The 10376-nt window shown below is 39.1% G+C and overlaps 1 pseudogene; it reads right to left on the bottom strand.

Moving 5' to 3' along the window:
• On the bottom strand, positions 2216-2977 carry LOC102185506 (annotated as a pseudogene).

Below are 10376 nucleotides of genomic sequence, written 5' to 3'. Positions count from 1 at the left end.
GATGTTAAAGCTCAGTGTCTGGCTTTCCAAAGAACAGACCCACACAGAAGGAGTGCCACACAGTCAGCACTGCCATGAATATAGGATGATCATACACCTTATCACTTCTAACTCTTTTAATAAAGAGGTGCTATTAATATTTATATAATTATAAAAATTATCAATCCAGGATAGTCCTGGAAAACAGATGTATAGGCACCCTACCTAAAGGCAAGAAAGGAAAGGACAAGATTTGGACAGAGGTAATGGTAGGTAGGGCTTCCCAACGGCTCAAACGGTCAAGAATCTGCCTATAATGCAGGAGCCGTGGGTTTGATCCCTGGGCTGGGAAGATCCCCTGGAGAAGGGAATGGCAGTACACTCCAGTATTCTTGCCTGGAAAATCCCATGAGCAGAGAAGCCTGGTAGGCTACAGTTCATGGGGTTGCAAAGACTCGGACATGACTGAGCAACCTAGCAACGGTAGGTAAGGAGACATGGACAAATATTATTTTTCTGCAGTTGATAAGCGTATTTATAAAATCTGTCCATGGGGCTACAGATTGATAGGACTTTGGTAAAGTACTTAAAAACATACCTCATCTGACTTAGTCAGCAAGCTCAGCCATACGGACTAGCCCAGAACTGAGTCTGAGTGGCAAAGCACACCCATTAACATTCATGTGCCTACGAAGAGACAAAAGAGAAGCCCCTCAAACCTTCCCTCAAAGCTTACTGTATCTTCCATGAAATGCAGTCCATTAAGATATTCATTTAACTAATGCCAGCCATGGTCTATAAAAAGTTGTGTATCAGAAAATATAATGGGCCTGGAACACTCATAAGCAGCACGGGACCTGATAGCCTCATTGTTAGAGGATAGAAAACTCCCAAAGCAAAGTTTCTATGACCTATAAACCTATAGCCTCTACAGTTGCCATTGCTGCAACAGCACAGTACGATAACTGATGTTCACCATCATGATCCTGAGTCAAGAAAAGAGTTTTCATTTAAGAACAGAAGCAGTATAGTGACACTGAAAGAACACTAACAATGGAATGACCTAGGATACAGTCCCAACTCTCCCATTCCCTAGCTTCGTGATCTTGGGTTAATTATTTAATCTCTAAACATTATCAGCATTAGCATCATCTCCAAAGTAGGAAGACTACATAGGCTTTGGAAGTTCTCAGAGTAAAAAGATCTTTATAAATGAATTGTACTGCCTTGAGAAGTAGTGAATTTTCCATCAACAAATGAGTATTCAAATTTAACTTTAAAAGTCTCTTGGTATGGATTTTGTTGAATGGATTTAAGCATTGGCTGGAAGACAATTAAATCACCTCAAGATGGTAGTTTACAAAACTAAAACAATATTTCATTTATGTGGAATACTGTCACTTCAATTCACTCAGTCATGTCCGACTCTTTGTGACCCCATGGACTGCAGCACACCAGGCTTCCCTGTCCATCACCAACTCCTGGAGCTTGCTCAAACTCATGTCCACCAAGTCGGTGATGCCATCCAACCATCTCATCCTCTGTCGTCCCCTTCTTCTGCCTTCAATCCTTCCCAGTATCAGGGTCTTTTCAAATGAGTCAGTTCTTCACATCAGGTGGCCAAAGTATTGAAGTTTCAGCTTCAGCATCAGTCCTTCCAATGAATATTCAGGACTGATTTCCTTTAGGATTGACTAGTTTGATCTCCTTGCAGTTTAAGGGACTCTCAAGAGTCTTCTCCAACACCATAGTTCAAAAGCATCAATTCTTCAGCACTCAGCTTTCTTTATTAGAGATTCATAAAAATGCTATTGTAAATAGTTTATTTTTTCTGAATATAAAGAGAATGTATATCAACTGAAAAGATTAATATAGTACCAAAACACATATGTTGGGCTGGCCAAAAAATTCATTTGGGTTTTTCTGTAACATCTTATGTAACAACTTTTTGGCCAACCCCAACACAAGAGAAAATAATCTTAATTCTACCCTTCTACAGACGACCATCATAAACATTTTCTTTCAGTCTTTCTTCCACAGAATTTTTTCCAAAGTTGAGAATTTATTGCTCATACAATTTTTATGGTTCTGAAAACTGCTTTCGTTTTTTAATTTACAATGCATCATAAACATTTTTCCACGCAATGAGTGAAAATCTGCCACTGAAACACAGAGGGCTGCAGTTGGCTAACAGGAGTGACACCTAAAGCACAGGATTAGCGTAAGGTTAAATAAAGCACAAGGCCTGGTAAATGCCTGCCAGAGGCACTACACAAAAGGAATGTCTTCAAAGCCCCTTTGTGGGGCCCTGCAGCCACCCCTGAGTTCCCCTGGGCCCCTCGGGTAGAAGGGGTCCTGTAAAGTTGTTTGCATCCACATAAACCCCCTCAATTTCTGTCTGGTTTTCTTCACCTCCTCCTCCACCCTGGCCATCTCGTCCACTTCTCTTCTCTTCGTTGCTCAATTGCATATCGTGCACAGGCTCCTCATATTCCTTAAGACACTTAGAGCCAGCCCTTTCGTTGCTTTTTCTTTTGGCCTTCCTGGGTACATCCTCCCCCGCTGAGTGCTTTCCGGTGGCCCTTGGTTCTCTGGCTGGCTTGTCTCCTTTTGGTTTTCCCTTGTTTTCTGCTTTTCCTTCTTTCACTTTTCCTCACTCACTGGCACTCCCTGGCTCTCTGGGTTTCCTTCTTTTCATCTCATCTCACTCTCTGACCTTTCCTTATCCTCTAGAATCCCCTCATCTTCCATCTTTCCCTTGTGGTCCCTCCCTGTCTTCTAACTTTTCCTCGTCTTCCACAGCCCACGCTGCTCCTGGCTTTGCCACATCCAGTGGCTCTTCTCTGTTTTCCATCTTGCCTTGGTTCTCAGGCATGCCTTCATTTTCACTGCAGAGTTTCCTTGTTGAGTGTCCCCTCCTTTTCCTGTTCTGTGGAGATTCTGGATAGGTTCCTCCTCTTTCTCTAGCCCTACAGAGCTCTGGGAACAATAGACACATAGACCTGAAAGAACCTGTAGCAACAATTAGGGATTTGCAGATGGCTCTGCGTCCAAGAGCAGAGAAGGAGGATGGGTATCCGGCCTGGTGCCCAGTTTGGAGCCAGCAGTCACCACTCATACAATTTTTATCCTACTTTTATTTTTGCTTTGTTATACCATAATCATTTTTGTGTCATCAAAAAAAATGTTTTAGGCAGTGTTTTAATGTTGCAAAATATTACATTATCTGAATATCTTAAATTTGGGCACAAATTCACATGCCTAGGTAGGAATCCTGCTCTGCCATTTACCAGCAGTGTGAATTTGCGCCATTTACTAACACCTCTGGGCCTCCTCTGTAAATGTGAATAACAGTACTACCTACTTCATAGTTTTATTATTAGGATTAAATGAGTTAATACATATAAAATACTTAAAGTGTCTGGTACATGAAAAAGGAAAGTGCTAGTCACTCAGTCATGTCCGACTCCTTGTGACCCCATGGACTGGAGCCCACCAGGCTCCTCTGTCCATGGAAGTCTCCGGGCAAGAATACCAGAGCAGGTTGCCATTTCCTTCTCCAAGAGATCTTCCCAAACCAGGGATGGAACCTGGGTCTCCTGCATTGCAGGCAAACTCTTTACTGAGTGAGCCACCAGGGAAGCCTTAATACTTGGTAGTGTCTGGTACGTACTTAGAAGTGTCTGGTACACAGTAAGTGTTTAACAAGCTTTAATTATTACTGTTGCTACTCATTTTAATCAAATATAAGTTATTTAGATTGCTTTCAATCTTTTCATTATTATAAACAATTATGTGATAAACATCTTTGTAATGAATGAGTTTCTAAAGATATTCTTCACAATCTAAAATCTTCAGCCATTTTTTAAAAACTTGTTTCAGCTGTATGCTTCAGCTATAAAGCAGTGATGAAAAGATGCTATTTATCTGGAACCACTGGCTTTGGCAATATTTTTTAAGTTAGAACTATTTCTATTGTTCTATTTCCTCTGTTTTTAACTGTGATACAACACACATAAAATTTACCATTACTGACATCTAGTACACTGTTGCGCAATTTGCCAATATGCTGCTAGACTACTTATCCTAAAATCGTCAAATATAATGCACAGAATGGAAGGAAAAAAAGGTAAAGGTTATTAACCTTAAAATGTCTCTCAAGAAAAAGGAAAAATAACTTCTTCGTTCTCAAATTTTATTAGGAAATCATTAGGTCCAATCACCAAATTATAACCACCTTAGGAACGCATGTAAACCCATGGGGATTCATGTCAATGTATGGCAAAACCATACAGTATTGTAAAGTAAAATAAAGTAAAAATAGACAAAAAAAAAAACTTTCTAAAGACATACCATACATATATATTTATTAAAATTTCAACTGTTTGTATCTCTGAAGTCAGGATGAAGATAGCTGAGGGAAGACTATCACTTAGAGTCCCATTACTTAAGGAGTCCTATTATAGTTCAGGCATTGTGGAAGCTGGTTAACGTAAAGTATCCTGTTTAGTCCTTATAAAGACTTCAAGTTACAACTATTGTCCTCCATATTACCAGTCAGGAAACTCAGGTTTGGCAATGTAAAGTAATTTGTCTAAATTTACACAGCTAAAAAGTGGCAGAGGTGGGACTCAATCTCAGATCTACCTGGTTCCCAAGTTCCATTCTTCCCTTTATACTATGCTGCCTTGTTGATATAAGTATTCGTTGTTATCCCAAGAGAAAGCTATTCTCTTAAAGTTGTAACAGAAATTCCAATAATCATCTAGATAGAAAACTGCAAGTCTACAAACCAGCAAATTCAGTTTTTGCAACTTTTCCTAATGGATGATATAGTTCTCCTAACATTTCATCCTCCTCTATCGCCATCAATTTGTTGCCTGGATATCTCAACATCCCTGAAAGGGTTATTCTAAAAGGATTAGGCATTAGCATTGTCAGTTCTATGCCAAAACACACAAGGCTTGTTGACTCAACAAGAAACTGCTTGTAGAGCAGCTTTATATAAACCAAAACCACAGATCTCCAAAGCTCTCTTTTCTATCACAGTTATTTTTTTTTCCACATTTGACAACAAACATACACAGACCATCAAGAAGAAAATGTTTTTCACTGATTTACTAGATTTTAGTGATAGAAATTAGCAGCGAAAAGCAGTCTTCTGTTAATAATCTCATTCGATCCAAAACCTTTTTTTATTTGCTTATGTTCTCCAGTTTTCCATGATGCTTAATTTCTCATTTATAACACAAGAATGACTTAAAAACTGTGCCTAACATTGTTATATGGAGATCCCCTTCTGCTTCACCTGCTCTTGGCTTACTTTTCTTGTACCCCCATTCCATCCCACTGATACCCTCCTGAAGTGGTTTTCCTGGGGTATTACTAACCTCCAAAGAGAAAGAAAAAGAACAAGCAAATACTGTAAATCTTATGGGGAAAAAATTCCTTCCTAGATGACTACAATTTATAACCATACTATTTAGTCTAAACAGAAATTATCGATTTTAAGTTAACCTTCAATGTTTTTTTTAAGATTTTTTTTTGATGTAGATCATTTTTTAAGTCTTTATTGAATTTGTTATAATATTGTTTCTTTTTTATGTTTTAGTTTTTTAGCCATGAGGCATGTGGGATCTTAGCTCCCTGACCAGGGACCAAACCCACACCCCCTGCACTAGAAGGCAAAGTCCTAACCCCTAGACCACAGGGAAGCTCCCGAAGCTACCAACCTTCAACTCTTTACCGGGGCCAGAGCTCCCCTCTCCTGTTAATGTTCAGTGTTTTGGGGTGGGGGATCAGTAAGTGTCCACAGATTACAGCACTCTTTTTCCAGAATGACATTCATCTGCCCAGACAAAATTAACTCCATCAGCAGAAACGAGTTCATAAACAATGACTGTACAGATGTACAATGCAATCTCCATCGAAATCTAGAACTTTCCAAGGCATTTTAACCAAAGGGGAAAAAAAGCCTGAAGAATTAAATTTCTCTTTCCTTTCTTTCCTCCTGTGCTCCCCGCCATCCATCACAGTAATATCAATATTCTGTGTAACTTGGATATTTCAGAGGTTATTTTAGTAAAAAGGCCATGGTCTTTCACTTTCAGTAAATAAGCTGTAAATGTACACAGAAAAACCAAAAGTTTTGGAGATACATTTTATAGTTTATCAAGATATGAATATAAATAATTATAACCAAAAAAATTAATTATTGGGTATGATTATCATACAGAATCTACAGATTGCCTCAAATGACATTATGACACACTGCTGACTTACAGATACTTGGGCTGTAGGACACTCAATGCTCCTTAAGTCACACCATCAACACAGCTGCTTTTCACCTAACGACTATAGGATTCAATTTTATGTGGTGTGGTTACAGAATATTAAAAAATCAGCTGGTAGAATAGTTTGAGTCAAGCAAATTGTTATGAAAAAAAATCACTGAAACCTATCCTCTAAGCAATTTGGAAAATATTTATCAAAATTATAAATACATATACTTTAATACAATTTTACATCTAGGAATTTATTCTAATGAAAAACCTCTGTAAAGAATGACTTTTACAAAGTTATTCATGTCATCATTGTATCAGTAAAATATTGGCAATAACTTAAATGTTCATTAACAAGGAATTATTTACATAAATTGTAGAAGATTCATGCAGCAGAGAATGAAGCCACAAAAAAGAATGAATACATCTATATGAAATGATACAGAAAGTTCTATAATAGACTTAAATTAGCCAAATTTTAAAAAATAATTATTTCTGGAAAATTATGCAAAAAACTAACAACATCAACTGTGAGGAGGGGGATTAGGTGGCTGGGGTCAAAGATGGGGGAGAAAACTTTCTGTTTTGAATTTTGGACTAGAGTTGACCCTTGAACAACACTGGTTGTTCTGCTACATGGGTCTAGAGACTGCATGGGTCTACTTAACAGGATGATTTTTTTCAATAGTAATGCTCAAATTTGGAACCATGAATACCAAGGAACCACAGAGATGAAGGAACCAGGTACAGAAGGGCCCACTATACGTTACACCTGGATTTTTGACTGCATGAGGAGGTTAATATCCCTAACCCCACAGGGTTCAAGAGTCAACAATTTCCTATAGAGGAAATAGTGTGGTTAGTTAGGTCAAAACAACTGATACAGACAAGGCCTCAAAAAATAAAACATAACACTCATGTATGTTTCAAACTGCCCCACAACAGGAAAACACTGCTATAAGTATTCCTCTCATAAATTTTCTCAGATTCTAAAATTTTTAAATTTAGTTTAAAAAAACAAATACTAATGCTTGTTGTTAGTGTTTATTTGCAAAGTCATATCCTACTCTGCACCCTCATGGACCGTATGCTGCCTGGCTCCTCTGTCCATGGGATTTACCAGGCAAGAATACCAAAGTGTGCTGCCATTTTCTCCTCCCGGGGATCTTCCTGATTGACATCTCCAGAATTAGCAGGTTCTCAACCGCTGAGCCACCAGGGAAAGCAAATAATAATGAGCAAATCAACAGTTAAATGGGGACCTGCCTGGTGGTACAGGGGTTAAGAATCCACTTGCCAGTGCAGGGAAATGGGTTCAATCCCGGGTTCAGGAAGATTCCAATGCTGAGGAGCAACTAAGCCCATGTGCCACAACGTGTGCTCTACAGCCAGCAAGCTATAACTAGAGAAGGCCCACATGAAGCACCAAAGACTCAGCACAGCCAAAAATAAAGTTCATTTTTTAAAAACTACTAAAAGCCTTTAATTATACAGTTTACAATACATGTACCTATGCAAACATAATGAAAGGCAATTTAATCTTTTGACTTACAAAAAGTTATAAACTTTTAATGTAGGCATCATTATGTATTTTATCAACTAGGACAACAATAATCATTCCTCATTCTCTTAAATATATATTGAGCACCTACAAGATATCAAGTACCAGGTTGGCCTCTGGAAATTCAGTGTTGGATAAGATAGCCTTGGTCTCTGACCTCTTGTACAATTCTGATACTCTAACAATTAAGGACAGAAAAGGATCCTTTTTACACAATGACACATGCAACACTCAATAGCTGCTTTCCACTTTCAGTAAAACTGTAAATATTCAAATGTGAAACAAAAACAGCTGGAGCAGATGGATACAATTTAACCTTACATTAAAAAATCCTCAAACATGTATTACTTATTCTCTCCACACTCATGAGTTCAGACGGCTCAGTGTGCAAGGAGAGTTGGAAAAGACTCCCCTCTTCCTCATGTCTCTATCTTCTTCCTGTACATGCATACTTTCGTTGGCCCACAAAGAGGAAAATACAGGAGTGCTTTTAATATAAAGGTTCCATAAGTTATGGCTGGACTAAATGATAGTTCCCTAGGTATAAACTGTTGCGTTATATTTACTCTCTTTTTAGAAAGTCTGGAAAACACATTGCTTAAAACCTGTGGAAAAATTATTGGATGGTCCCTATTAGAATTCACTTCCATACTCTCTCTATTTGAACTGAGATAAACAATCATCAGTTCAGTTCAGTCGCTCAGTCGTGTCCGACTCTTTGCGACCCCATGAATCGCAGCACACCAGGCCTCCCTGTCCATCACCAACTCCCGGAGTTCACTCAGACTCACGTCCATCGAGTCAGTGATGCCATCCAGCCATCTCATCCTCGGTCGTCCCCTTCTCCTCCTGCCCCCAATCCCTCCCAGCATCAGAGTCTTTTCCAATGAGTCAACTCTTCGCATGAGGTGTCCAAAGTACTGGAGTTTCAGCTTCAGCATCATTCCTTCCAAAGAAATCCCAGGGCTGATCTCCTTCAGAATGGACTGGTTGGATCTCCTTGCAGTCCAAGGGACTATCAAGAGTCTTCTCCAGCACCACACAGTTCAAAAGCATCAATTCTTCGGCACTCAGCCTTCTTCACAGTCCAACTCTCACATCTATACATGACCACAGGAAAAACCATAGCCTTGACTAGACGGACCTTAGTCAGCAAAGTAATGTCTCTGCTTTTGAATATGCTATCTAGGTTGGTCATAACTTTTCTTCCAAGAAGTAAGCGTCTTTTAATTTCATGGCTGCAGTCACCATCTGCAGTGATTTTGGAGCCCCAAAAAGTAAAGTCTGACACTGTTTCCACTGTTTCCCCATCTATTTCCCATGAAGTAATGGGACCGGATGCCATGATATTCGTTTTCTGAATGTTGAGCATTAAGCCAACTTTTTCACTCTTCTCTTTCACTTTCATCAAGAGGCTTTTTAGTTCCTCTTCACTTTCTGCCATAAGGGTGGCGTCATCTGCATATCTGAGGTTATTGATATTTCTCCCGGCAATCTTGATTCCAGCTTGTGTTTCTTCCAGTCCAGCGTTTCTCATGATGTACTCTGCATATAAGTTAAATAAGCAGGGTGACAATATACAGCCCTGACGTACTCCTTTTCCTATTTGGAACCAGTCTGTTGTTCCATGTCCAGTTCTAACTGTTGCTTCCTGACCTGCATACAGATTTCTCAAGAGGCAGGTCAGGTGGTCTGGTATTCCCATCTCTCTCAGAATTTTCCAGTTTATTGTGATCCACACAGACAAAGGCTTTGGCATAGTCAATAAAGCAGAAATAGATGTTCTTCTGGAATTCTCTTGCTTTTTCCATGATCCAGCGGATGACCTCCCCAAACGAGCAAAGCATACTTTGGTGAAAGGTGATGAAGGGGATGGTTTTCAAAAAGCAGCAGCAGTGAGAGGAGAATAAGGGCAATGAGGTGAGAGTAACTTCAGCCTCGAGTGCTTCCTTCACACGTGACAGACATTAATCATACTTCAGAAATAAGATGCTCTCCCTCCTGAGACAACCAGAGTCTGGGGCAAAGAGCAGTCCCCAGATGAGAAAACAGAAAACATGAATGGCTGTTAAGGCATATTCCATTCGAGCCTGAGTAAATCACAGGGAGGAGACACTGTTGAGGCCTACTTCCTGGGGAATACCTGGACTGCAAAGATGGACAAATACTACAGTCACAATAGAAGATTAGGAAGATGTTCAATAAACTGACCTCAACACTGCTAACCTGATGAAGTGAATCTCTGTCTTTGCTTCCATGATTGTTTTTAACAATTAACACACATATGCTCTTACGCAGGTAAATGACACATTTCACTAGCAAGAGCCTTCAGGAAAACAATATGCATTTTGCAAACCCAAGTTTTGCTAAATGAGAGAAATTATTTTCTAATAATAATTAGAAATGTTTTGGGAGAACCTTTAATTATTCATAAATAAGGAAACCTTTACTACATCATTGCATTTCTTTTGGCTACCAGAAGAGTGGATATGAGTTAAAGCAACTACATATCACTAACTTTATGCTATAAAGAACTTCAATATGCCTCACAGTTT

This window comes from Capra hircus, chromosome 1 (assembly GCF_001704415.2).
Source record: "Capra hircus breed San Clemente chromosome 1, ASM170441v1, whole genome shotgun sequence".
Classification (NCBI taxonomy): domain Eukaryota; kingdom Metazoa; phylum Chordata; class Mammalia; order Artiodactyla; family Bovidae; genus Capra; species Capra hircus.
The sequence above is the reverse complement of the archived record's forward strand: the minus strand, read 5'-3'. Positions and strand labels throughout refer to the sequence as shown.